We start from the raw sequence: 26550 nt of genomic DNA on the forward strand, positions 1-26550 counted from the left end.
ATGACAGAACTTGAGATCCATAGGAAAAAGACGCGTGGGGTTTGTTTCCGGTGTGACACGAAATTTTTTCCAAGCCATCGGTGTAGAGACAAGCAGTTCCACGTCGTTTTGATTGAGGAGGACGAGAGTCAGGATGAGACAAATGACTTTAGGGGAGATCTGAGTGAAACTGTGGATGAGCAATTACCAAATGACGCGGAGCTCTCGATTAGTTCAGTGGTGGGAATCTCAGGTCGAAAAACTATGAAGGTAAAGGGTAAAATCAGAGGGGCTGAAGTGATAGTGTTGATTGACAGTGGAGCATCACATAATTTTATTAGCAAGGGTGTGACCGAGAAGTTGGGATTACCAATGACGCAGACGCAGACGCAGACGCGAACCTTTGGGGTACGAATGGGTGACGGATATCGAGTGCGATGTAAGGGAGAATGTAGGGAGGTACAGTTAGACATCCAAGGAACTTCGATTATACATAATTTTTTTCCATTTGAGATGAATAGTGCTGATGTGGTTTTTGGTGTGGCATGGTTGGAAACTTTGGGGGAGACAACAGTGGATTGGAAAACACAGGTGATGAAGTTCACGCTAGGAGACAGAGTCGTGAAAATTTTGGGTGACCCTTCTCTGAGCAAGACTCTGATTTCATTAAAAGCTATGTTTCGGACAATCCAGCACGAGGGACATGGGTATTTTGTGGAGCTTGGTAATATACAGAAGCTAGGGGAATCACAAGTTGAAAAGGACAGCAGCATTTTACCAGTTCTGGTCCGGTATCAGTCAGTATTCTCTTCACTTCCAGGATTACCGCTGCCTAGAACCCAAGATCACTCCATTAACCTTAACCCCGACTCCCAACCCCCAAATATCAAACCCTACCGCTATCCCTGCTACCAAAAAAATGAAATAGAAAAACTGATGGGTGAGATGTTAGCTACCGGAATCATTAAACCTGGCCTTAGTCCCTTTTCCAGCCTAGTGTTATTGGTGAAAAAGAAAGACGGCGGATGGCGATTCTGTGTTGATTATAGGGTTCTTAATTAGATCACGGTTCCGGATAAGTTTCCCATTCCAGTGGTGGACGAATTGTTTGATGAATTAGGAGGAGCTTCAATTTTTTCTAAACTAGATTTGAAGTCAGGCTACCATCAGATTCGAGTAAAGGATGAGGATACCCACAAAACGGCTTTTAGGACACACAAAGGCCATTATGAGTTCTTAGTCATGCCTTTTGGTTTGACTAATGCCCCAACCATTTTCCAAGCCTTGATGAATGACATATTTCGGCCCTTTCTACGTCGGTTCATTTTGGTATTCTTTAATGACATATTGGTTCACATCCATACAATAAAGGATCATATCCGGCATTTAGAGATCACCCTTAGCACACTTGAAGAACACCACTTGGTTGCCAATAGGAAGAAGTGTTTCTTCGGTCAGCGGGAATTAGAATACTTGGGGCAAGTCATCTCGGCGGGTGGGGTGGTGGTTGATCCTTCAAAAATCGACAGTGTTTTGTAGTGGCCAGTCCCCAAGGATATCAGGGCATTACGAGGATTTCTAGGTTTGACTAGATACTACCGAAGGTTCGTCAAGGATTACGGGAAAATAGTCATTCCTCTCACCAGTTTACTTAAGAATGATGCATTTCAATGGAACACGGAAGCCCAAAAAGCCTTTGATGAGCTTAAGAGTATAATGACATCGATTCCGGTGTTAGCCATGCTGGATTTTGCTAAGGAATTTATCATTGAGACCGACGCCTTAGGTAGTGGGTTAGGGGCTAACCTGATGCAGGAGGGTAGACCGTTAGCTTTTTTGAGCAAATGATTATCAGCGCAGTCGAAGCTTAAATTAGTTTTTGATCTGGAATTAATTGCTATTGTGATGGCAGTTCAGAAGTGGCGACATTACTTATTGGGATGTCGCTTCATTATTAGGACAGACCAAAAGAGCCTCCATTTCCTAACGGATCAGCGGTTACTGAGTGAAGATCAACAAAAATGGGTTACTAAACTTATCGGGTTGAACTTTATCATCCATTATAAACCTTGGGCTGAGAATCGGGTATCTGATGCATTTTCTAGAAGAAGTGAACAGGTGGAATTCAATGGACTATCTGTAAGTTATTTTGCAGGTATTGAAGAATTGGAGGATGTTATTCAACAAGGTGACAAATTGTGTGGGATTGTTCAAAAGTTGTTGCTGGATCCCAATGGCCATCCACCATTCACATTAGTTGGCCACCATCTCTTGTGTAATGGCCGACTAGTTGTCCCAAAGAAATGGGCCCACATTCCACTACTTCTACATGAGTTTCACTCATCTCCTGTTGGGGGCCACTCGGGTTTCTTTCGCACTTTTAAAAGGCTCAGCAGTGTAGTATATTGGGAGGGCATGAAACGAGATATCAAGGAGTTTGTCGACTCTTGTGTAGTTTGCCAACAAAATAAGTACCAAGCCTTGAGTCCCGCCGGTTTATTGCAGCCTTTATCTATTCCTAAGTAGGTTTGGGAAGACATATCTATGGACTTCATCACCGGGCTTCCCAAAACAAATAGTGTCGATACCATCCTGGTAGTTGTTGACCGATTGACTAAGTACAGCCACTTCTTGACCCTTAAGCATCCCTACATGGCCATAGATGTTGCCAACCTTTTCATCAAGGAGATTGTCTGGCTACATGGGTTTCCACGATCGATTGTATCCAACCGCGATCGGATTTTCATCAGTCACTTTTGGAAGGAATTGTTTAAACATTCGGGCACGCAGCTTCGCATGAGCTCGACCTACCACCCTCAAACAGATGGCCAATTGGAAGTGGTGAATCGATGTGTTGAAACGTACCTTCGCTGTTTTGTGAGTAGTCAGCGTCGCCAATGGCCTAAATGGATCTCTTGGGCCGAGTTCTGGTTTAATACGACATTCAATGGCTCCACAGGTATGACCCCTTTTAAAGCACTTTATGGTCATGATCCTCCCACTCTTCTTAAATTTTCAGATCATGGATCACCTTTCAATGAAGTGAATTGTCAACTGCAAACTCGCAGTGTCATCCTAGCTGAGTTACAAGAGAATCTCCTCAAGGCCCAGACCCGAATGAAGCACTATGCCAATGCAAAGAGAAGGGAAGTTCAACTGGAAGTGGGAGATTCAGTTTACCTTAAGTTACAACCCTATCGCCTTCGTTCTTTGGCTCGTCGGTATAATGAGAAACTTAGCCCCCGCTTCTACGGCCCTTTTGAAGTTAAAGAAAAGATTGGATCAGTGGCCTATCGTCTGGATCTACCCCCTTCGGCATGCATCCATGATGTTTTCCATGTGTCACAACTCAAGAAAACAAAGTATCCACCGCCCATTACCCAACCTTTTCCAGCAGCGCTGGACGAAGATCTGGTATTGCAAGTCGAACCCGAGGAAGTTTTACGCACGCGAAAACTTTTGAATGGTACTTTGAAAGTCTTAATCAAATGGAAAGGCTTGCCCACATATGAGAACACATGGGAGGATTTCACCTCTATTGACAGCCAATTTCCTTTCTTCCACCTTGGGGACAAGGTGGCTCTCCTTGGGGAGGGTAATGATGAGACCCCGTTGGTGCACATTTTCAGTAGAAGGAAAAAGAGTGGGCAAAGAGGATAAAATGACACTTTTTCTACTCAATAAGCATGGGACAGGTGGCATCCGTGGATTGGATTTGGAATAATTCTGTTAGAGTAAGAGTTGGGCGTAAAAAAGGTTGACAGAGAATATTTCTGGTATTGAAAAAGTAGAGGGGAATTGGGTTGGGGAGGTACTAGCCCTCGAAGCCAGCTGATTGTCCTTTCTATTTTTTACTTCTTAATTTGTTCTTGGGAATCTGCTTATTGTCATTCACTATTCATTCTTCTTCTTGTACTTGTTAATCTTGTGAGATTGTACTGGTACTTTTTGAATATTAATAGTAATACTGAACAATTTCATAATGTTTGGTTGAGTGTGCTTGTGTGTTGTGGCAGTGATTATGAATTCTGGAAATTGTAGTGCATGAGTGTTTTCTACAGGTGGGAATAACAGAGGGGTTCTAACAGGGACTAAGAAAAAAGATTATATGATTCCCAAGAAAACAAAATTAACCAACTTAACTTGTGTTAGGGCCAAAAATCGTCTTAGGCTTGACGAGGCCCAATAACGAAATAAACATGTCACGGCCCAAGGCCTCAAACCAATCCCGATTGGGCCTACGCTTAAAATCACCTTGCGACCTACCCACTCTATGAGTTGGGCTATCCTATAAGTTAAACTAAATTGGGTTTCAGCCCATTAGCCTGCAATAATTTATAAATAGGAAATTAGAATCCCATTCTATTTCCTCTTCTACTAAGATTTCAAATCTTACTCAAACTAATAAACTTGATCTGATAAGGTCAAGAAATCATATCTCTTTCATGATAAGGATTATCTCCCAAAATAGGACTTAGTGTCCTACTAAGATTCTAAATCTTATTTAAACTATTAAACTTAATCTGATAAGNCATTGTATCAGAATACTTTCTTGTTAAAATAGTCTATCATAAATTAATACACTACACTACACTACAATATTCTCACATTGTGCTCTGGTTTCACATTTCAGAATCAAGAAACTTTCTTTCTCTGCGGAAATCTCAATCAAGAAGTAGAATCCTTTCTTTAGGTTCACTTCAGCACAATCTAAACTCTCATTTTTACTTAATTCTGCTAGATTTTCTTAGAGAGGTACTTCTCCAGTGCACATACACAGTTCCAAAGACCTTTCTATCAACCAGAGTTGCAATGGCAGATAACACTCTTCTGCAATTTAGTAATGCTCCAGGAATGCAAGGGTGTACTGTAAATGTGCCATATGCAGATCGTGCTTCATTTTACTTCCTCAGGTTGAAGAACCACATCCCGATCTTAAGCATAGTAAAGGAAGTGTCGCTCTTGACCTGTTAGTTTTTGGAAGTAGTAGTTATATAAGACATTCTAGATTAAACTTTTTTCGGTGCAGGTTCTGATAGAAAAATCTTATTGTAGGGACTTACTGTTGGTTAAGAATGGTCTAACGGTGATTCAAGCATTATCAGTGATACCGCATCCACTACCACCGCCATCTTCACCTGGGCCATCACCGCATGCAGCCAGTGCCACGGCCACCTGCCCACCTCCATCACAACATCCACCACAACAGCGACGATGGTGACGGCAACAGGGACAGAGACAGTGACTGTCGCTTGAAAATTTCAGTTGACACTTGACATGTAATTGGATGGAGCTGGACATTTTTTCATTATTCTTTCATTTTAGTTTTTCTGATTAACCTTTGCATTTGGTTGATACTGAAGTGAAACTGTGGTTATCGTTAGAAAACTTTTTCAAGACACCAGAATATAATTGAGAAACGAAATTAAAATGAAGAACACCAGTTGGATTCTTTGATGATATGCTCTGATTTTATAGTAACTTTTTGCACTTTACATATTATCTGCTTGATAATAAACTGAGCCGATTTTCTTCGGTTTTGTAAGTTGTTTTACTGTAGACTTCAGTCCCCCTAACATAGATCATTAGAGTTGCTTTGGTTATTTTTTTAAAACCATTAACAAATGCACTGAAGCTTGTGCTTATTATCTACTGCAGTCAGATGCTTCATAATGCCTTGAGTCTCTTATGCATTTTCTTTAGTTTTAGGTTGTTTTGGTTTGGATTAGGATCTCAATGTCCCTAGATGACCAGGCTTCCTGAGGTTTTGCAGTATTGCTACTGAAATTGAAATTTTATTCCAAGGAGAAATAATTTTAGCTAAAATTCCCGGTAACTTTCTAATTCTAAATCTCTGCATATGAAATAAAATGAAGAAAGGAGAGCTTTCATGAAGAAAGAATTTACTCGTATTGCTCTGTTTTTCGTTACAAAACTATATACAAGCTTAACCGCAACTTTTTCTATTAACCAACCTTTACTAATCATAGTTACTGAATTTATTAACTATAGTTACACAGCTGGATGCAACTAACACTTAACGAACTCGTAACTATACTAACAATTAACAGTAAACTAACTAATCTGACTAACAGCAATAGACTGCTCTAATAACATACATATATGGATTGAAACTTAAACACTTATATATATAACTTACAATGACATAAAATTTATATTCAAATAAAAGCTTGATATTGGTGGATACATATGAAGAATAGACAATTGAGAAAGTATAAGATTTCAAGTGGAAATATAAACATAAAAGGGTCCTTTTAAACAGTAACGGATCCAAAAATTTCTGTTAGAATATGTCAAAATAAAAACTAATTACAAAATAATATTTTTATCCATTAATATTTTTTTTAGAGTGGATCAAAATCTAGAAATTATACATATTAGTGTTTAAAACAAAAAAATTGAGGTTGGGCCATGATCCACCCAAAACTAGACTGGATCCGCCCCTGCTTTTAGAAATAGGTAAGATTTGACTAGATATTTATGTACACTTGAAATTTTTTGTTAGGTAAATTTTAATATGGGGTTTAATAAGATAATATAAAATTAAAATCACCGTGATTTGATAGTAAAAGAGCAAAGTGGTTGAACGTGAGTTTTTAAGTTTGAGTCCCTTTAAACACTAATAGGGGTGTCACTGAAAAAATTTATCCAATCATTTACTTCAAGACCCCAAAAAATTAGTTGAGCTTATGCGTAAACTGGATCGAACACTCATTGTCACCAGAAAAAGATAATCCTACCCTCACTAACAACTATTTGCAAAAATATATAAACAATTTCATTTATTATCCCAAACTAGTTTTTCAAAAGAGCATAAAATATATAATTTTTTTGGATATTAGTTTTGGATAATAATGAGAAGAAGAAGAAAAACTGAAGGGAACTAATTTGTAGCCCCCACTATTTTTGTCTTTAGCCCCATCTTTAAATTAAAGCAGGAATATAATTGTAATAGAAAAGATCTTCTTATCTTCAATATTTTTAATTCAAAACTTTATATTTGCCGTTATTAAATTTAAAGTATATTTAAATCAATAAGAATTAATAATAAAGTATAAGAAAAAATCAATTTAAATCAAATATCACAAAAAATTTGTGATACTAGGTGTTTGGTTTTAAAGGAAATGAAATTAGATTTATCTTTTGTCAATACGAGATTTATAATTAATTACTTAATTGTTTTCATGTTTGGGTATCACAAATTTCCTAAATGAGAATTTATGATATTGGGTACTTTTTTTTTTTAATATAATAAAATAAGATTTTTCTTCTATCAAGATAGATTTAAAATTGATCACTTGATTGCAAGAACTTTAAGGTTTCAATTCCGCCAACAAATTAATACATATGATAATGATATTGATTGACTTTGTCACATAATTTATTGTTAATTTAGACTCATTCAAATTTAGTTTTAACTTTTTATAATTATAGATATAAATTTTTGAAGTAAAAAAAAAAAAAAACAAAACAAAAAAGATGAATAATTTTTTTTTATTGCAACTATATCCCTCTTAAACTTAAAGTTGGGGACTAAAGAAAAATAATTTTTTTTATAATTATAAATGAGAAATGTTAATGTGATAAAATGAATTTCATTGCATTGACATTCAAAAATTTGGGCTGGGCTTCTTTACTACTTCACATTAAATAATACTATACCAATAATTTTCTCTCACAATCATAACGTGACAGCTCGTAATTGATTAGCTCATAACAATTGACTAATTATGAGCAATAATTTCAGGATTGTGAGAGAAAATTTAGGAGAGAGAGAAAGCGAGAGAGAGAGGGTTATTGTTGTAATATTCCTCCTTGACATTTGACAGCTACCTCACTCGTTTTTTGCCAACTGTTAAACAGCTTATTGCCCAAGATGTACATAGTTTTGAATCTGTCTACTCCTTTTAGTTCTAATAAAATATTCAATGTGGCCATGTGTGCGATTCCCTTCAATTGGGCAGTCAACTAAATCCTTTTAATTTCCCAGTTTCCAATTTCTGCCTCACTTCAATTTGATTTTGTCATTATTTTATTTCTGTCTTACATATGACATCATTTTAAACCAACCACTCTTTAAAAAAAATCCACAATTATTTTGCATCAATCCATATCATTTCTGCTTGTTTTGTTTCTTACGTATAAAGCTTTAAATTTATGTTAAAAAAATAAAGTAACCGGGGAATTTCTAATAGTTGTCCTGTCCATATGTTAATGGAATAAACACGTTTCTTGAAGTAGGCCCTGGACAGCTGTGATGACCGGCTTTACTCAGTGACATAAAACTCCTGATAAGACGTTTTTACACACGCTTAAAACAGTCATCTTTGGGGCCAACATCCACCTTATTTCTTCTGCTAATCCTAATTTCCATTTTGATAATTCATGAAACTATTTATTTTATAATTAACATTTAACTTTCCAGGTTGACAAATCTCCAAAAACTTGAACCCAGAAGAAAAATCAATATTATTACTATAAAAAAAAGGTGTAAGAAAATAGTGTTGCTTTGGATGTGACATAGAGAGGTTTTATATTTGATGAATGACTAAACCACTTTTTCCCACCCAAGGTTTGCCTTAATAACCTTTTCCATCCAAAAAGTTTCGAAATACCAATTTATTACCCAAATTTTATATTTTATTTACTATCCAGAAGACACTTTCCAATTTAATGACAAACAGAGAATAAACTCGGTCTAGACTAGTGAGGCTTTTGAAGAGGGGATATCAGTGAGTCTTTTGGTAATGGTATATTGGATTTTAGTGGTCAAGATTGATCGAAATCTAACTTGAGAGTGGCAGCTACGTGTTGCATAAATCGCTCGATTGACGAGGTCGATAGGAGCAACGTTTGAGAGATTTTAATAAGTAATGATCGAAGAAGAAAATAGTGGTGGAATGAAGTCGTAACGATGTTAAAATCAACCGGCGATTGATCAGAATATAAAGTTAGGGATAGTAAATTAGCATTTTGAAACTTTTTGGGTGGGAAAAGTTATTAAGGCAAACCTTGAGTGAGAAAAAGTTGTTTACTCTTGATGAATTGCAATGTCCCCACACGACTTGTTCAGCATTTGTCGGTAACATTCGTCCTTAACCCACGGCTATAATATTGTATTGCAGAGATTAGTTTTGTTGATGAAATTTATGAAAATAATTAAAGTCAAGCTTCCAATTGCCAACCTCAGAAATGGGGTTTTATTTCATTTCAACATACGGCATAAACTTTTGCTGAATCAGACACCGACTGCCCAACTCCCACTCAACGCGTTTGCCTTTTGTTTTGTTTTTTTGTAATCTTTTACTTTCTTCTTTTCGCCATTTGAAAGCGATAAGTTTTGCATATAATTTAAAGCCCAATTGAAGTGACAGTCTTGACAGAGACGCTTGCCCTGAAAGTTTATCAAAGTTTCATGGTGCCAACCATCATAGTCTTTAAGCCTTGCTTTTGCAGCTATATCCGAAGATTGGTTCAATTAAATTTTCAAACATATAATATATTTTTTTCTCTCTTTCAGCGTGTGAAACCGTGAAAGATGTAGCTGATATGACTCTGGATTTGTCTTCTTTTCTTATAGATTTTCAATATCTAAATGAATTCGTTCAAATCCATTCATTTAATTTAAACCCATTTCTTCTTTTAGATTAATATATTAAAACCAATTCAGTTGACAAATTCCTCCAAACAAAACACACGTTGATAATCTATTACAAATCCAGTTTAGATAGAAAACTTTGAAGGTGAGAAAATCAAACATATTGAATGTTGAAGAAATTAGATGGATACGTGGTGATAAATTCCTTACACAAAGGTCCTTCAATTGTGCCTGGATTTATGCCCCCATTAAACATTAGGTCAAATCCAATGATCCACTACTAAATTCACATTCACATGGAGTCGGACACTTGACCCAAAACAATAGCTAAAATTCTTAAAAGAAAAGAGTTCACATGTGAATTAAATTATAGTTTTTATCTTCCAATGAAGGTAATAAAACATTGAAACATCCAAAAGAAAAAAAAGTTGGGTGAAGATAGTGAGAATAGACATTGAAATCTTTATAATTATACCAACGTTTTTTACACACATATGAGACCACTTTTAGACGTAACTTAAATATCACGTTTTTTTTCATAAAAACCTTTATATCAAATTAATGAAATTTCAAANGGCGGTAGGGCAAGGCAAGCCTGGCCTTGCAACTTATACTGTGAACAACTTGCACACTAGCCATGGCGAATAAAATAAAAAATATAGAATTCTTAGGCTGAGTTAGTTGCTTCATTACACAATATATCTAATACTTACTATAAAGTATAATACTTATTCCACATTCTATTAAATTTCAATTTAGGCTAGTTGCTACTTCTTAGTTTATAGGTAAGATATGAAAAATACATTTTTAAACCATGCTTTATCTATGTGTTAAAGCAAGTGATGTCTTGCTGGAAACATAAGAATGCAATCTGAAGGCTACGCAATCTGAAGCTTGTGATCAAATGTGCAAAGCTAAGATGGATGCGAGCTGAAGTAGATGTGATCGGAAACGATCTGAAGAGCATGTGACTCAAAGGGCATGTGATCTAGAAGAAGTGACCAGGAAGTAATGCGACCTAGAAACAATACAAGAATGAATCAATGTGACCAAATGAGCATGCGATCAGAAGCATTATGCGCCCTGAAAGAGGTCGATGATTTAGAGCCGATCAAAAAAGTGTCAGAGTTGGTCAACTACCCGAAGTGGTTTAACTAACCTTTAGGGATGTTAAGTTTGACAAATTTTGTGTTAAGTAAGAATGTATGACTCTATGATAATATTGTGTAAATATCTCTGTAGGTTAGGTTAGAATTTAATGTTTTGCAGAGTTAGCATGTCCGTGATGTATAAAATGATATCATATGCCCATATATAAGCTTTGATTAAGTTAATGAAAAACAAGACAAGACAATTGAAACGAAAAACTCTTAGCAAACATTCTCTGAAAAACTTGTCTCTGAGAATATCTGTACGTTCTTTCCTTTGTAATTGACATCAAGTTGAGCCAGCCTTCTTCCTTTTCAGCCTCGTTTCTGCAAGCAGACGCCTGACTATCGTATTGTACAGCATATTTAACATATAATATATTTAAGACCACACCCACCTCAGTTCCTTCATTTATTTTTCTGCTAAATTGTGTCTCCATGCCATAGGTTGGGTTTTTATGATAGGGCGATTGCGAACCATTAATTTATAACTAATGAATGAGCATCAATGCGCTTAATTTCTAGAAAGTAAATCTGACTTCTTGACCATTAAATTGATGCATCATAAGTCAGAAATAGGTTGATCCGGATAACTTGCAAATGGAACTGCAGAATATTACTTAAAGGTTGCCAGCAAATGAAATGGTATTTTTCTATCCCTACTTGCCATGGAAATATAATTAAACTCTTACAAATTCAATGTTGACTTCGGAAAGTGAAATACTACTAAACATGCATTCTGAGTACACCATTATATATATATGAATTACCAGCCAACCAGGAGGTAGGACTCATTACATGCATCCTGGGCAAACATATATATTATTAAACAAAAATGTAAAAATACTTTTAGCAGTCAACTATAGGCTTCCAATTTGCATGAAAAGCAAGTTGAGAAAGAAAGAGAAATCAAGCGTTCCTCACATCCTGCTGTTGCGCATTTTGTGCTATCTCATCAACTTGATTGGTGACCTGTGAAGTTATTTGCTCTTCAATGCTGACTTTGAACTCATTGATCACTGCTTGACCCATTTTGCCCACCATTTGTGTACTCATTGTCCCTCCCTGTGGGCTGCCGTTAGGTTTATTGGCTGAACCAGCTTGTCCTAATTAAAATACACAGAAACATTTATAAGAAATAATTAACATTTAACCCGTACATATATTTCAATGCACTGATGCTTAATTACTAAAAAGCTTGGTTGAAACCACAGGATCATAGTAATGTTAACATAAATTGCTTCTTTCAAACATTAGATATGCAAATGGAAGCTTATAATGACCAGTTTAGGACTAGTTGGCTGACCTGCACTGAGTGAAGCTATAGCTGCTGTTTTTTCTTCTATGGTGCCATGCAGCAACAGCTCCAAAAATAGCACAAAAAACAAGGAAACTTGGAATAGAGGAGCCAAGTATTACAGGTAGTTTCTTTTTCTTTTTTCTTCCTGCTTCCTCTTGTGACCGATGAAGTTCCATCAGTTGTTTGACATGACTTGCCAGAGACACACAAATCTGGGTTGCCTGACACACTGTGAACATGATCCAATGAATCATTGTGTTAAATTTTGGTATGTTAAACTCAGTCTAGCTTAATTCCCACCAAATTCAATAGATTAAAAAATCAATTGGTCAACTTACTCTAATTTTAACTTGTTATTCTGTGATAATGATGCGGGTACAGGTCCACTGAATTCATTATCAGCCAAATTCCTGGATTGAAGAAAACAAATATTGTTTGTTAGTTCTCATGGAAGAAAATATAATATCAACAATGTAATTATAAGAGAAAATTATGCGGGCAACATCTCACAATTGTTTCAGATTTGAAAATTTGCCAAGGAAATCAGGTATTTCTTCACTTATGCTGTTATTGTGCAAATCTCTGCATACATATGGATAGAAAGTTGACACTTTTAGAACTATATATATGACTTGAATAGGGTCAGTAATTTATATATAATGATCATCCTCTTTAACTTACATTATCTGAAGAGCATCCATGGAACTAAAATCAGGAAGTGGCCCTGAGAGATCAAATCCACTGAGATAACTGAAAATTGGAAAAATTTTCTTAAATAAATAATTCAACTTAATGATGATTATGAAATTCAAGCTTTCTGAACAAGAACAATGCAGAAATTTACAGTGCTGTTACGCGAGGTCTGGCACCAGTGCTACAATTGATCCAGTCCCATGTAAAAGAAGCCGGAAGACAGGGGTCTCCGCCCCATTCCTGTAGTACACTGAATTGACTTTGGAGTGAAGCTAATCCTTCCACTAATAAATCAGAGCAAATTAATTATTAGTTTTGTAATAATCCCATAATGTGAGGACAAGATAACTGAAAAATCAAGTAAGAATTTTGAGACCAACCATCATTGCTGTTAGTCCCATCTGTTAGTGGATCACTGATAAGAAAAACTTCGATGGCATTTATGAAAGGAGGCAGCGTTGAATCATCGGTCGCGACCAAGGAGAATGAAGTGTTTGAAGACGCAGTCACGTTACTAATGTAAAATTCGGAGACAGTTCCATAAGGAGGGACAATGGTCTTTGACTCAGGTTTGTTGTCTATGTAAAGCAAAAAGGATCTGTTCTGGGTTGAATCAAGCTCAGCCACTTCAGAAAAGTACATATTGATATAGACGGGAACTTCCTCAGTTGGCAAATAATTAGTGCGTAGAACTATATACTCAGATGTGCTTGAAGTTGTAATTGCATTTTGCAGGACAGCTTGTGGAGGATCATCTGGTATATTAACATCAATGAGTAATGCATCGCTTGTGACCTTAGTTAATCCATTTCCAATCGCTGCTGGAACCCATATTCGATCATAAACATCATCTGGGGACCTGAAAAGTGTAGCATAAATTAGAATGTTAAGTAATTTAACGTGAAATATTAGAAGTTTCTAATGTTAAGCAGTGGTGTGGCTAACCTGATAGTGGTGTTTGCACCATAAGCAATCCTACTTATCAAAAACAAAGCATACTGCGCATCAACATGGTTGTACATGTTTGAGTCCAGGCGTCGCATCTCAAGTGCTGATATAAACGGGAATTGGTTTGGAGTTGTCTGAGCAACACAGACACTTATTTCACTGCCCTTTACAACGTAAATTGCTTCATAAGAAATAACATCTTCGCTTGAAGTCTCAACTGTGGCCCAATAGTTTCCATCAAAGTGCAGATCAAAACGTGGGGGAGCTGATTTTTTGTCATAATTTCCATAATAGAAGCTTGCACGAACAAGAACTTGTTCTCCTTTGGCGGCTTCGATAGTGTAACAGTTCTTTTTCCTGGTCGTGAACACTCTAAGTGTGCTCATTATATGATCCGATACCTTACTACCAGATTGCACAACTTTAGACTCACCAGTTTGGATAAGATCATCATCTCCCATCCATACTTGAATATTTTCATCAATGTAACTACCAAATGCCCCGCAATCAATGCTCACTGCAAACAAGTATAATGAATTAATTAATTAAGCGTTAAAAATGGACATATAATGAAAGAAAATATACATAAATAACTGGTAAAATCAATACCCACCATCAGCTGATGCTGATAAAGCAAAAAGAGCTAAGAAAAGTAGGACAAGGGAATTAGCCATTGTGGCCTAATTGCACTAACAGATGCAGAAGCACGAGAAGAGTTTAAAGACTTTTGCCATTTATATATGGGAGTAGACATTGACTTTGTAACATGGCTTTGGCGTGGGGTAAGATGGATCTTGATTCATATACTGTAGCGTGATGATGAAGACATGTCAAATGGGTTATTTTATCAAATTTTTTTTTGGTATTAAATATATTCACATATAACTTTATATTATGTATTTCTACTCGGTCTATTTGACATCTCTATGATCATATGGGAAGAAATTTATTAATTATTTTAACTTGTGATATTTCAATATTAAATAACTTGTTATAAATAAGTGTTTTGCATGTAACTCTAACTAGCGTAATATTGGGATAATATTTTTGGTCTAGCAAACGTTATTTCTATGGATTGAGGAGATTGTGGATGTCTAGAGAAGATTAAAAGTTACTATTTTTTTTTTCCAATTTTTTCCTTCCTTTTTCATGGTTTACATGAATCAATTCCAGGAAATTATCAAGTTTTTGGGCCTGAGGTTGTCCTAGAATAGATCTTTCCGAATTTTTTTTTTGAACTTTTTTTTTTGTTCTATATTTACATACTATAGTTTTGTCCGCAATGAAACTATACTTATAACTTTTTTATACAATTTTGAAATAGCAGTTTGCGATCGGTCAATTTGCATTTGAGTAGACGGGATCCACTGTAAACTGATCAATCGCGAGTTATCACAGTAAGGTTATAAGAAAAAACTGTAGGTATAATGCTGCTCTGCTTAAATCAAGAGAGTTGACTTTGATGAACAAAGTCAGTCAACGTACATACAAACATTAATTTAAACATACAAATATAAAATTGTGACTGATAAAAAGTAAACAGATTTGATATTCCTCGTAAGTATTGAGGTGACAACTAATTATATACATGAATATGTACTAATTAAGCATCTCACAAAATATGGAAGCTTGTCTTCTAGTTGCTTTATACTGACAGCCATTGTATCAGAATACTTTCTTGTTAAAATAGTCTATCATAAATTAATACAATACACTATACTACACTACAATATTCTCACATTGTGCTCTGGTTTCACATTTCAGAATTAAGAAACTTTCTTTCTCTCTCTCAATTGAAAACCCAGCGGAAATCTCAATCAAGAAGTAGAATCCTTTCTTAAGGTTCACTTCAGCACAATCTAAACTCTCATTTTTACTTAATTCTGCTAGATTTTCTTAGAGAAGTACTTCTCCAGTGCACATACACAGTTCCAAAGACCTTTCTATCAACCAGAGTTGCAATGGCAGATAACACTCTTCTGCAATTTAGTAATGCTCCAGGAATGCAAGGGTGTACTGTAAAGGTGCCATATGCAGATGGTGCTTCATTTTACTTCCTCAGGTTGAAGAACCACATCCCTATCTTAAGCACAGTAAAGGAAGTGTCGCTCTTGACCTGTAAGTTTTTGGAAGTAGTAGTTATATAAGCATTCTAGATTAAACTTTTTCGGTGCAGGTTCTGATAGAAAATCTTAGTTAGGGACTTACTGTTGGTTAAGATGGTCTAACGGTGTTCAAGCATTATCAGTGATCCGCATCCACTACCACCGCCATCTCACGGGCCATCACCGCATGCAGCCAGTGCCACGGCCACCTGCCCCTCCATCAACATCCACCACAACAGCGACGATGGTGACGGCAACAGGGACAGAGACAGTGACTGTCGCTTGAAAATTTCAGTTGACACTTGACATGTAATTGGATGGAGCTGGACATTTTTCATTATTCTTTCATTTTAGTTTTTCTGATTAACCTTGCATTTTGTTGATACTGAAGTGAAACTGTGTTATCGTTAGAAAACTTTTTCAAGACACCAGAATATAATTGAGAAACGAAATTAAAAATGAAGAACACCAGTTGGATTCTTTGATGATATGCTCTGATTTTAGTAACTTTTTGCACTTTACATATTATCTGCTTGATAATGAACTGAGCCAATTGTCTTCGGTTGTAAATTGTTTTACTGTAGACTTCAGTCCCCCTAACATGGATCATTGGAGTTGCTTTGGTTATTTTTGAAACCATTAACAAATGTACTGAAGTGTGCTTATTATCTACTGCAGTCAGATGCTTCATAATGCCTGAGTCTCTTATGCATTTTCTTAGTTTTAGGCTGTTTTGGTTTGGATTAGGACCTCAATGTCCCAGATGACCAGGCTTCCTGAGGTTTGCAGTATTGCTACTGAATTGAAATTTTATTCCAAGGGAAAATATTTAGCTAAAATCCCGTAACTTTCTAATTCAAATCTCTGCATTGAAATGAAAATGAAGAAAGGAGAGCTTTACATGAAGAAAGAATTTACTCGCATTGTCTGTTTTTCGTGACAAAACTAAACAAGCTTAACCGCAATTTTGCTATTAACCAACCTTAGTCCTTCTAATCTAATTACTGAATTTATTAACTATAGTTACACAGCTGGATGCAACTAACACTTAACTAACTCGTAACTATACTAACAATTACAGTAAACTAATAATATGAACTAACTGCAGTAGACTGCTCTTAAAACATACAAACGACATAAAATTTATATTCAAAACAAGCTGATATTGTGGATACATATGAAGAATAGACAATTGAGAAAGTATAAGATTTCAAGTGGAAATATAAACATAAAGGGTCTTTTAAATAGTAACGGATCCAAAAATTAGAGTATGTCAAAATAAAAACTAATTACAAAATAATATTTTTATCATAATATTTTTGTTAGAGTTGACCAAACTCTATAAATATTAATTAGTATTTAAACAAAAAAATGAGGTGGGCATGATCCGCCTAAAACAAGACTGGATCGCCCCCTGCTTTTAGAAAAAGGTAAGATTTGATAGATATTATGTATAATGAAATTTGTTAGGTAAATTTTAATATGAGGGTTAATAAGATAATATAAATTAAAATACCCCTAGGTGATTTGATAGTAAAAGAGCAAGTGGTGAAATGAGTTTTTAAGTTCGAGTCATTTCAAACACTAATGAGGTGTCACTGAAAAATTTATCCAGTCGTTATCAAGGCACCAAGAGATTAGTTGAGTTTATGCGCAACTGGAGATACACTACCAGAAAAAGATAATCCTGCCCTCACTAACAACTATTTGCAAAAATATAAACAATTTCATTTATATCCCAAATAGTTTTTCAAAAGAGCATAAAATATATAATTTTTTGGATATTAGTTTTGGATAATAATGAGAAGAAGAAGAAAAACTGAAGGGAACTAATTTGTAGCCCCGCTATTTTTGTCTTTAGCCCATCTTTAAATTAAGCAGGAATATAATTGTAATAGAAAAGATCTTCTTATCTTCAATATTTTAATTCAAAACTTTATATTACCGTATTAAATTTAAAGTATATTAAATCAATAAGAATAATAATAAAGTATATAAAAAAATCAATTTAAACCAGTATCACAAAAAAATTGTGATACTAGTGTTTCGTTTTAACGGAATGAAACTAGATTTTTCTTTTGTCAATATGAGATGTATAATTAAGACTAATTGTTTTCAGGTCTACGTATCACAAATTCCTAAATGAGAATTTGTGATATGGGTATTTTGTTTTTAATATATGAAATAAGATTTTTCTTCTGTCAAGATAGATTCAAAATTGATCACTTGATGAAAGACTTCATGTTTCAATCCGCAAACAAATTAATACATATGATAACGATATAATGACTTGGTCAAATATTATTGTTAATTTAGACTCATTTAAATTTAGTTTTAACTTTTTGTTAGTTATAGATATAAAAAATTGAAGTAAAAAAAAACAAGATGAATAATTTTTTTTATTGCAAATGTATCCCCTTAAACTTAAAGTTGGGGACTAAAGACAAATATTTTTTTTTTTAAATTATAAATGAGAAATGTTATGTGATAAAATGAATTTATTGCATTGACATTCAAAAAATTTGGGTTGGATTCTTTATATTCACATGAATAATACTATACCAAAATCCTCTCTCACAATTATAATATGACAGTCGTAATTGATTAACCTCGATAACAATTGACTAATTATTAGAAATAATTAGTGATTATGAAAGAAAATTACGAGAGAGTTAATGTTGTAATATTCCTCCTGTCATTTGACAGCTATCTCACTCGTTTTTGCCAACTGTTAAACAGCTTATTGCCACGATGTGCATAGTTTTGAATCTGTGTACTCCTTTTAGTTCTAATAATATCAATGTGGCCATGTGTGCATTCCCTGCAATTGGGCAGTCAACTAAATCCTTTTAATTTCCCAGTTTCCAATTTGCCTCACTTCAGTTGATTTTGTCATTATTTTATTTCTGTCTTACATGACACCATTTTAAACAATACCTTTAAAAAAATCCACAATTATTTTGCATCAATCCATATTCATTTCATCTTGTTTGTTTCTTACGATAAAGCTTTAAATTTATGTAAAAAAAAAAGTAACGGGGAATTTCTAATAGTGTCTGTCCATATGTTAATGGAATAAACACGTTTCTTGAAGTAGGCCCTAGGCCTGAGCTGTGATGATCCGTACTCAGTGACATAAAACTTGATAGACGTTGTTACACCCGCTTAAAACAGTCATCTTTGGGGCCAACATCCACCTTATTTCTTCTGCTAATCCTATTCCATTTTGATAATTCATGAAACTATTTATTTTTATATTAACATTTAACTTTCCAGGTGACAAATCTCCAAAAACTTGAACCAGAAGAAAAATGAACATTATTGCTATAAGAAAGTGTAAAAAAAAGGTGGTTTGGATGTCACATAGAGAGTTTATATTTGATGAATGACCTAAACCACCTTTTCCCCGCAAGTTTGCCTTAATAACCTTTTCCATCACAAAAGTTTCAAAACACAATTATTTACCCAAATTTTATATTTGTTTACTATCCAGAACACTTTCCAATTTAGGACAAACAGAGAACAAACTCGGTCTAGACTAGTGAGACTTTTGAAGAGGGGATGTCAGTGAATCTTGTAGTAGGAGATTGATTTAGTGGTCAAGATTGATCGAAATCTGATTGGTAGTGGCAGCTGCGTGTTGCACAAATCGCTCGATTCATGAGGTCGAGGAGCAACGTTTGAGGGATTTTAGTAATAATGATCGAAGAATAAAAATGTGGTGATATGGAGTCGTAACAATGTTGGAATCAGTGTAACGATATTGGCAGAATATAAAGTTAGGGATAGTAAATGACATTTTAAAATTTTTGGGGGGGGAAAGTCATTAAGGCAAACCTTGAGTGGGAAAAAGTTGTTTACTCTTGACGAATTGCAATGTCCCACACGACTTATTCAGCATTTGTTGGAGCAATAAAATTCGCTTAAACGTTAAACACGGCTAAATATTGTATTGTAGAGATAGTTTTGTTGATGAAATCATGAAATAATTGAAGTCAAGCTTTCCAATTGCCAACCTCAGAAATGGGATTTCATTTCATTTCAACATATCGCATAAACTTTTGCTGCATCAGACACCGATGCCCAACTCCCACTCAACGCGTTTGCCTTTTGTTTTTTTTTTGTAATCTTTTACTTTCTTCTTTTCGCCATTTGAAAGCGAGAAATTTTGCATATAATTTAAAGCCCAATTGAAGTGACAGTCTTTACAGAGACGTTGCCCTGAAAGTTGATCGAAGTTTCATGTGCCAACCATCATAGTCTTTCAGTCTTGCATTTTGCTGCTATTTCTGAAGATTGGTTCAATAAATTTTCAAACATAATATATTTTTTTCTATCTTTCAGCGTGTGAAAGCGTGAAAGATGTAGCTGATATGACTCGGATTTGTCTTTTTTCTTATAGATTTCATATCTAATATTCGTTCAAATCCATTCATTTAATTTAAACCCATTTCTTCTTTTAAATTCGTATATTAAAACCAATTCAGTTGACAAATCCTCCAACAAAACACAGGTTGTATAACTATTACAAATCCAATAGATAGAAAACTTTGAAGGTGAGAAAATCAAACATATTGAATGTTGAAGAAATTAGATGGAACGTGGTGATAAATTCTCTACTCAAAGGTCCTTCAATTGGCCTGGATTTAGCCCCATTAACATTAGGTCAAATCCAATCCACTACTAAATTCACATTCACATGGAGTCGGACACCTGACCCAAACACATAGCTAAAATTCTTAAAAGAAAGAGTTCACATGTGAATTAAATTATAGTTTTTATCTTCCAATGAAGGTAATAAAAAATTGAAACATCCAAAAGCAAAAAAGGTTGGGTGAAGATAGTGAGAATAAACGTTTTTTTACAACCACATGAGACCACTTTTAGACGTAACTTAAATATCACGTTTTTTTTCATAAAAAACCTTTATATCAATTAATGAATTTCAAAGTTGAAATATTATTTAAAAAATCTTAAATTCAAGTTTTTATGGGGTTAACATGGATAGTTATTAGAAGTTTTATCGAATTAATTAGGGTGTATAAAGGGGGTGACCCTATGAAAAAAAAATAAAGCAAATTTGACGCATTGATTGATGATGGACTTCATTCCACGTAATAATTACCCAACCATATCCTCTTTCTATGAATCAGACAACAATTCAACCATTAATAAATTAAACCCAATTAAGCTCTTGTAGTGGAGTTATATGTGTCTGTTACTTACCACCATTAAAACAGAAAAAGAAAAAGAAAAACAACCTTTTCATAAATTTGATTTATTACTTGTGTTTTGAATTTTGATCTTCGTTTTAACTTTCACTTCTAGACATATTCATCAAATTTGGTTTTCCAAGACAAATTCAGCTCTTTATAATAAAAAACTTAGCTGGTTTCCTTATTTCAATCTTGTTCCACTGCTTTTGACTCTGTTTCCATCATTTCCTTGTTTTTTTTTTTTTTTTTTTTTTTTTTAAATCTTGGAAACTGTCAATATCTGGATTCGTCACCAACCTCAAACCGGCTGCACTTGGTAGATTTGTTTCCACTATTTTTGTTTTCAATATTTTCCTGTTATGTAGTTAACGTTCTCAAATACTCCAAAAGGGTCCTCAGAGTTTGCTGTTTACTTGTGAATTCACAAATCTAACGCCTCTTTCTCTCTGTTGGAGCTTGAATGATCTTCAAGGTGACATCTTTTCTCTTCTTTATTCGTATTCTACATGGGTTCTTGATTCCAGTTGTGTTTAAATTAGCAGCAAAGTTTTTGTATTTTTATTTCTGTATTGCAACCGTAGATTCGTTTCATTGTAAGCTCTAAGACGACCAAGCGTTTTATTGCTTAATCAATTTCAAGACTTTCTTAGATGGACTGTAGAGGGTTCATTGTTAATCTGGGTTGTGTCAGTCTTGTGTTTAGCATGTTTTGGTTGTTGTCATATACTCCCAAAGACAATTACATCATAGACTGTGGATCACTCACCAACTACAGTGGTGGTCGTGTGGTTCATGGCTGATAAATTGGCTGATAAATTGCTTCTTCTCCACAAGATATTACCGTCAACACTTCAAAACCTGTGACTCCTCCAATGATTCGTCGCTGTATCAAACAGCTAGAATTTTACTGGATCCTCGAAGTACACCTTCTCTATTAGCCAAACTGGTAGGCACTGGATTCGGCTTACTTCAATCCATTTGATTCGGGGAATTTCATTATGAGCAAAGTACTTTTTCAGTTTCCAGCCAAAAGTATGGCCCCTTAGCAATTCACTACAAACTCTAAAGTAGTTAAAGAGTTTTCGGTGAATGTAACCACTGATAACCTTGTTATCACTTTCAGTCCGTCAAACAATTCATTCGCATTCATAAATGCCATTGAAGTTGTTTCAGTTCCTGACCAGCTCATTACTGATGAGCTATCCTCATTAGCCCACAAGAGAATTTCAAGGCCTGATGTGGCAGGCGTTGGAGACAGTTTATAGAGTAAACATGGGTGGACCGACAGTTACCCCTCTGAACGTACCCTTGGGGGACCTGGGTTCCTGATCAAAGTTTCCTTCTTCAAGCAAATGTTGCCAAAGTTATATCTAAGATTTCTGCTGTCAAGGTGTTCAGGCGGGGCTACTCGTCAAATTGCTCCAGACTCTGTCTATGGTACTGCCACCTGATGAACTCGGATGATGATCCTGACAGCAATTTCAATGGGACCTGGGAGGTTCAATGTGGACCAGGATTTCAGTACCTTGTTCGGTTTCACTTTTGTGATATTGAAAGTGCAGGTCTTAACGAGCTGTACTTCAATGTTTTTATTGATTCCTGGATGGCTGTTAAGGATCTTGATCTGATACTTATTTAGTTAATGTTTAGCCGCTGCATATTTATGGATTATGTTCACTAAAGACTGTTAGCAAAAGCTTCGTGTAAGTATTGGTCCTTCTAACTGCACAAAACTTACCCCAATGTCTAAATGGTCTGGAGATAATGAAGATGAATAATTCGTCAGCAGCCTCAGTGGGCTGGCCCCTGACATCACCAGTTCAAGCTCAAAGAAGAATGTTGGCATGATAGTGGGAGTGATTGTTGGGGGGTTATTTGGTGGTGTTGGCTGGAGTTCTCTTTATGTGGTCCGGAAAAGAAGCAGAATGGGCAGCAGGGACACTCAAAGAACATGGATTCCTTTATATATCAATGGAGGAAATTCTCACACATGGAGAGTAAATACTCTAATGGAACAACTGCTAGTGTTAATCTAACTTGGGGTATCGCTTCCTTTTGTGGCAGTTCAAGAAGCCACTAAACATCGATGAAAGTTGGGTTATTGGGATTGGTGGTTTTGGAAAGGTATACAAGGGAGTTCTAAATGATGGTACAAAAGTGGCGGTTAAGAGAGGAAATCCCCGGTCCCAACAGGGACTTGCAGAGTTCCAAACCGAGATTGAGATGCTTTCTCAGTTCCGGCACCGCCATCTGGTTTCACTGATTGGGTACTGCGATGAAAAGAATGAGATGATCTTGATTTACGAATACATGGAGAATGGGACCCTCAAGGGTCATCTCTATGGCTTAGGTCTTCCCAGCTTGAGTTGGAAGCAGAGATTGAGGTGTGATTGGAGCTGCTAGAGGACTTCATTACCTTCACACAGGCTACGCGAAAGCAGTTATTCATCGTGATGTAAAGTCTGCGAATATCTTGCTTGATGAGAACCTCATGGCAAAGTTGCTGATTTTGGTCTTTCAAAGACAGGACCTGAAATTGATCAAACCATGTGAGTACTGCAGTGAAAGGAGTTTGGTTACCTGATCCAGAATATTTCGAAGGCAACAACTGACGGAGAAGTCTGATGTTTTTCATTTGGGGTGGTTTTGTTTGAAGTCCTATGTGCAAGACCTGTTATAGATCAACCCTTCCAAGGAAATGGTGAATTTAGCTGAGGGCTATGAAATGGCAGAAGAAGGGGCAGCTGGAGCAAATCATAGATTCTACTCTTGCAGGAAAAATAGACAGATTCTCTTAGGAAGTTTGGGAAACTGCTGAGAAATGCTTGGCGACTTTGGTATTGACAGACCTCAATGGGAGATGTCTTGTGGAATCTAGAATATGCTCTTCAACTTCAGGAGGCAGTTGTTCAAGGTGATCCTGAAGAAAACAGTACTAATTTGATCGGCGAGCTCTCCCTCAGATTAACAATTTCAGCCCGGTTGATGCTAGTGTTTCTGCTGCACATTCTGATGTGTCAATTGTGATGATCTCTCAGGAGTTTCAATGAGTAGGGTGTTTTCGCAGCTTGTTAAGTCTGAGGGCAGGTGATTTGTTGGAGATTGTATTCTCCATGGGTTAGCTCCTCTCACAATTAAACTTTGGTTTGTCCTCTGATCAACCGATACTTTCTACATCATAATAGATTGTTGTATTTCTTTATTTTGTTCATAGAGTGGAGACTAGATTTGCGCTTCAATACCTTTGCATTTTGTTGTTAATGACGGGAGGATATGATAATGTGGCTTGTTGATTGGTCACTGGACAAATGAAAGGAGGGTGTGGCCGTAGCTTATCATCCTTCAGATAGGTGTATAAGTCAAACAGTATGGATGGGAAGTTGTGCGCGTTTCATTTACAGCATTGTTGGTGGTTCTAGCAAGTTTTACAAAATGGATAAGGATTTTGTATCTTAGATTTGTCAATTAGCTTGTTCATTTCCATAATTTATGCAGCATTAACTACATTAAAGTGCACTTTTTCTCTGATGCAGTTCTGTGTGACTTATGCTTAATGCAGTTATTTTGTTTTTTATTGTGCCTACCAGAAATTTTGCTGTCTTCTTGAGTCTTGTAAGCACTGTCTTAAGAGCAAAAGGATAAGATGATTTTAAGCAAAGATGCTTGGTAATCCTTCATAGTTGCAGTGTCTCTTGGTTTGAGTTGGTTTTCTATTCTAGCAAAAAGAGGGCAGTGGCTCTTGGCCAAAAGGTTCAATTTGGGTTGCTTTTTGGTCTGTTAGAAGTGTCTCCGCCTGAGGGGGGAATTTCGGCTTTGTGCATTGCAAGTGTGAAGCAGATTCTGATTATGTTTGCAGGAGCATAGTAAATCAACTAGCAACTCTGCTAAATTTGTTATTTTAATGGCATCTTTGTTTCAATTATATTCTGAGATTGCACTGGTTGGTTGATTGGAGATTCTTCCAGTAAAATTGCACCTAGAGATGGTCAGGTGGAACAATTTAAGATTGAATTTTGAAAATGTATTCAGGCTTCAGTATAAGAGAAAGCACCTATCACAAAAGGTATAGGACTCGTGAATTTTTCTCATGCTTTCTGCAAACATAACCGGCAGCACTATACAAAGCCAGGGGCTGCTGCTTTCGGATAGTAAAAACATTTAAAAAGAAGATCCAAACGAGATGCAACCTTCTGTAAAGTCTCTACTTTGCCACACTAAAACAACCGTTCTGTTTTCTGTGCGGACTTTTTGATTCTATTCGGTTATTCCAGTAGCAAACCCTGCACGCATTGTTCAAAACCCGGCCTTGGCCTTTGAGTTTTTGGTAGGTTTTTTCTGGATATCGCATGAGATATAAAGATACATTCACCTTTTTGTCTCAACTTTCAGAACTCCTTTTCCAACACTTATACAAGTAACCACTTCTACTATCTCTCAAAATCTTACCAGTCTAATTGGAAGGTATCTGTCTTACATTTAAAGTAAGCTTATCTTTATGTTCTCGTTTACACAAGTATTTAATGTTATCATATGGCATGCTCTGACTTTACTATCCTAATTATCAGTTGCTTGCACTTGGCACTAATTAGGCTGCATTAATTTGTCGCCTAATCAAATATAAAATGCACATGAATGCAGAAAAAGTTATTTTTACAGTCCAGAACCCAATGAAACTTGCTTGTAAGTTCCACCCATTATAAAGAAAGTACTGTTCTTAGCTATTGGCCCCATATGCCTTGTCCTTTGCCTCCTTTATAATTCTCCCCACTAGTGGTGCGGCACTGGCACACTACTTAATCTGCTCATCCCTATCTGAAACTAATTGGAACATGCTATATATGGATTTAAAAACTGCACACTCTAATCATATGATCATTCAAATAAGTAAAAGCAATAATCTTTTAAAGGTGCCTGTAACTAAATGACATTGAAGTAAGGTAGTCAGGACCTCTTGTATCAATTAAGATCAGTATCAACTGAGTAGTCTTCCATTTGATGAAATCCTCAGGATCTAGAAACTATCGATCGGGTAAAAACTTTAATGGCTACCTCTATTAACACTCAATGAGAGACTCAAACTCAGGACCTCTTGAGTAATACACCAAAGAGTCTATATCAAATCACTCGATTACCAGAAAATAGTTAACCCTGATATTATTAATGTAGCAGAAGGTTCTAGGATCTCTATCTAATTTTCTCATGGACCCATCACCCAAATCCCCAAACATATAAGCAAATTAATTATAACTGATAATTAAGGTTTATTAATGGTAATTCTAGAACAATTACTGATGCTGATATAGGAAAAAGCAAAAATAAAAAGAGTCTGAAATTCCAACATCAACACAAACCAAGGATAAAGAATTTTGTTTAGTTAATAAGACACCTGCATTAATATAGTACATGGCCATCTCCCTCCATTGATGACTTTCTCTGTTCAATATCCCCAGCAACAGAGCAAACAGAAAGTTGAGTAAACCACAAAATTAATAAAACTAGCAGAGTTCTTGTTATATATATTATTTGTCATGAAAACTCAATA

General features: G+C 35.7%; 2 pseudogenes; one reads left to right on the forward strand and one right to left on the reverse strand.

The window, feature by feature from the left end:
* Positions 1-11618: 11618 nt before the first annotated feature.
* LOC116134652 lies at positions 11619-14073 on the reverse strand (annotated as a pseudogene).
* Positions 14074-21559: 7486 nt separating this feature from the next.
* Positions 21560-24099, forward strand: LOC116134659 (annotated as a pseudogene).
* The last annotated feature ends 2451 nt before the right edge of the window (positions 24100-26550 follow it).

This window comes from Pistacia vera, unplaced genomic scaffold (assembly GCF_008641045.1).
Source record: "Pistacia vera cultivar Batoury unplaced genomic scaffold, PisVer_v2 Contig290, whole genome shotgun sequence".
In the NCBI taxonomy this organism is placed as follows: domain Eukaryota; kingdom Viridiplantae; phylum Streptophyta; class Magnoliopsida; order Sapindales; family Anacardiaceae; genus Pistacia; species Pistacia vera.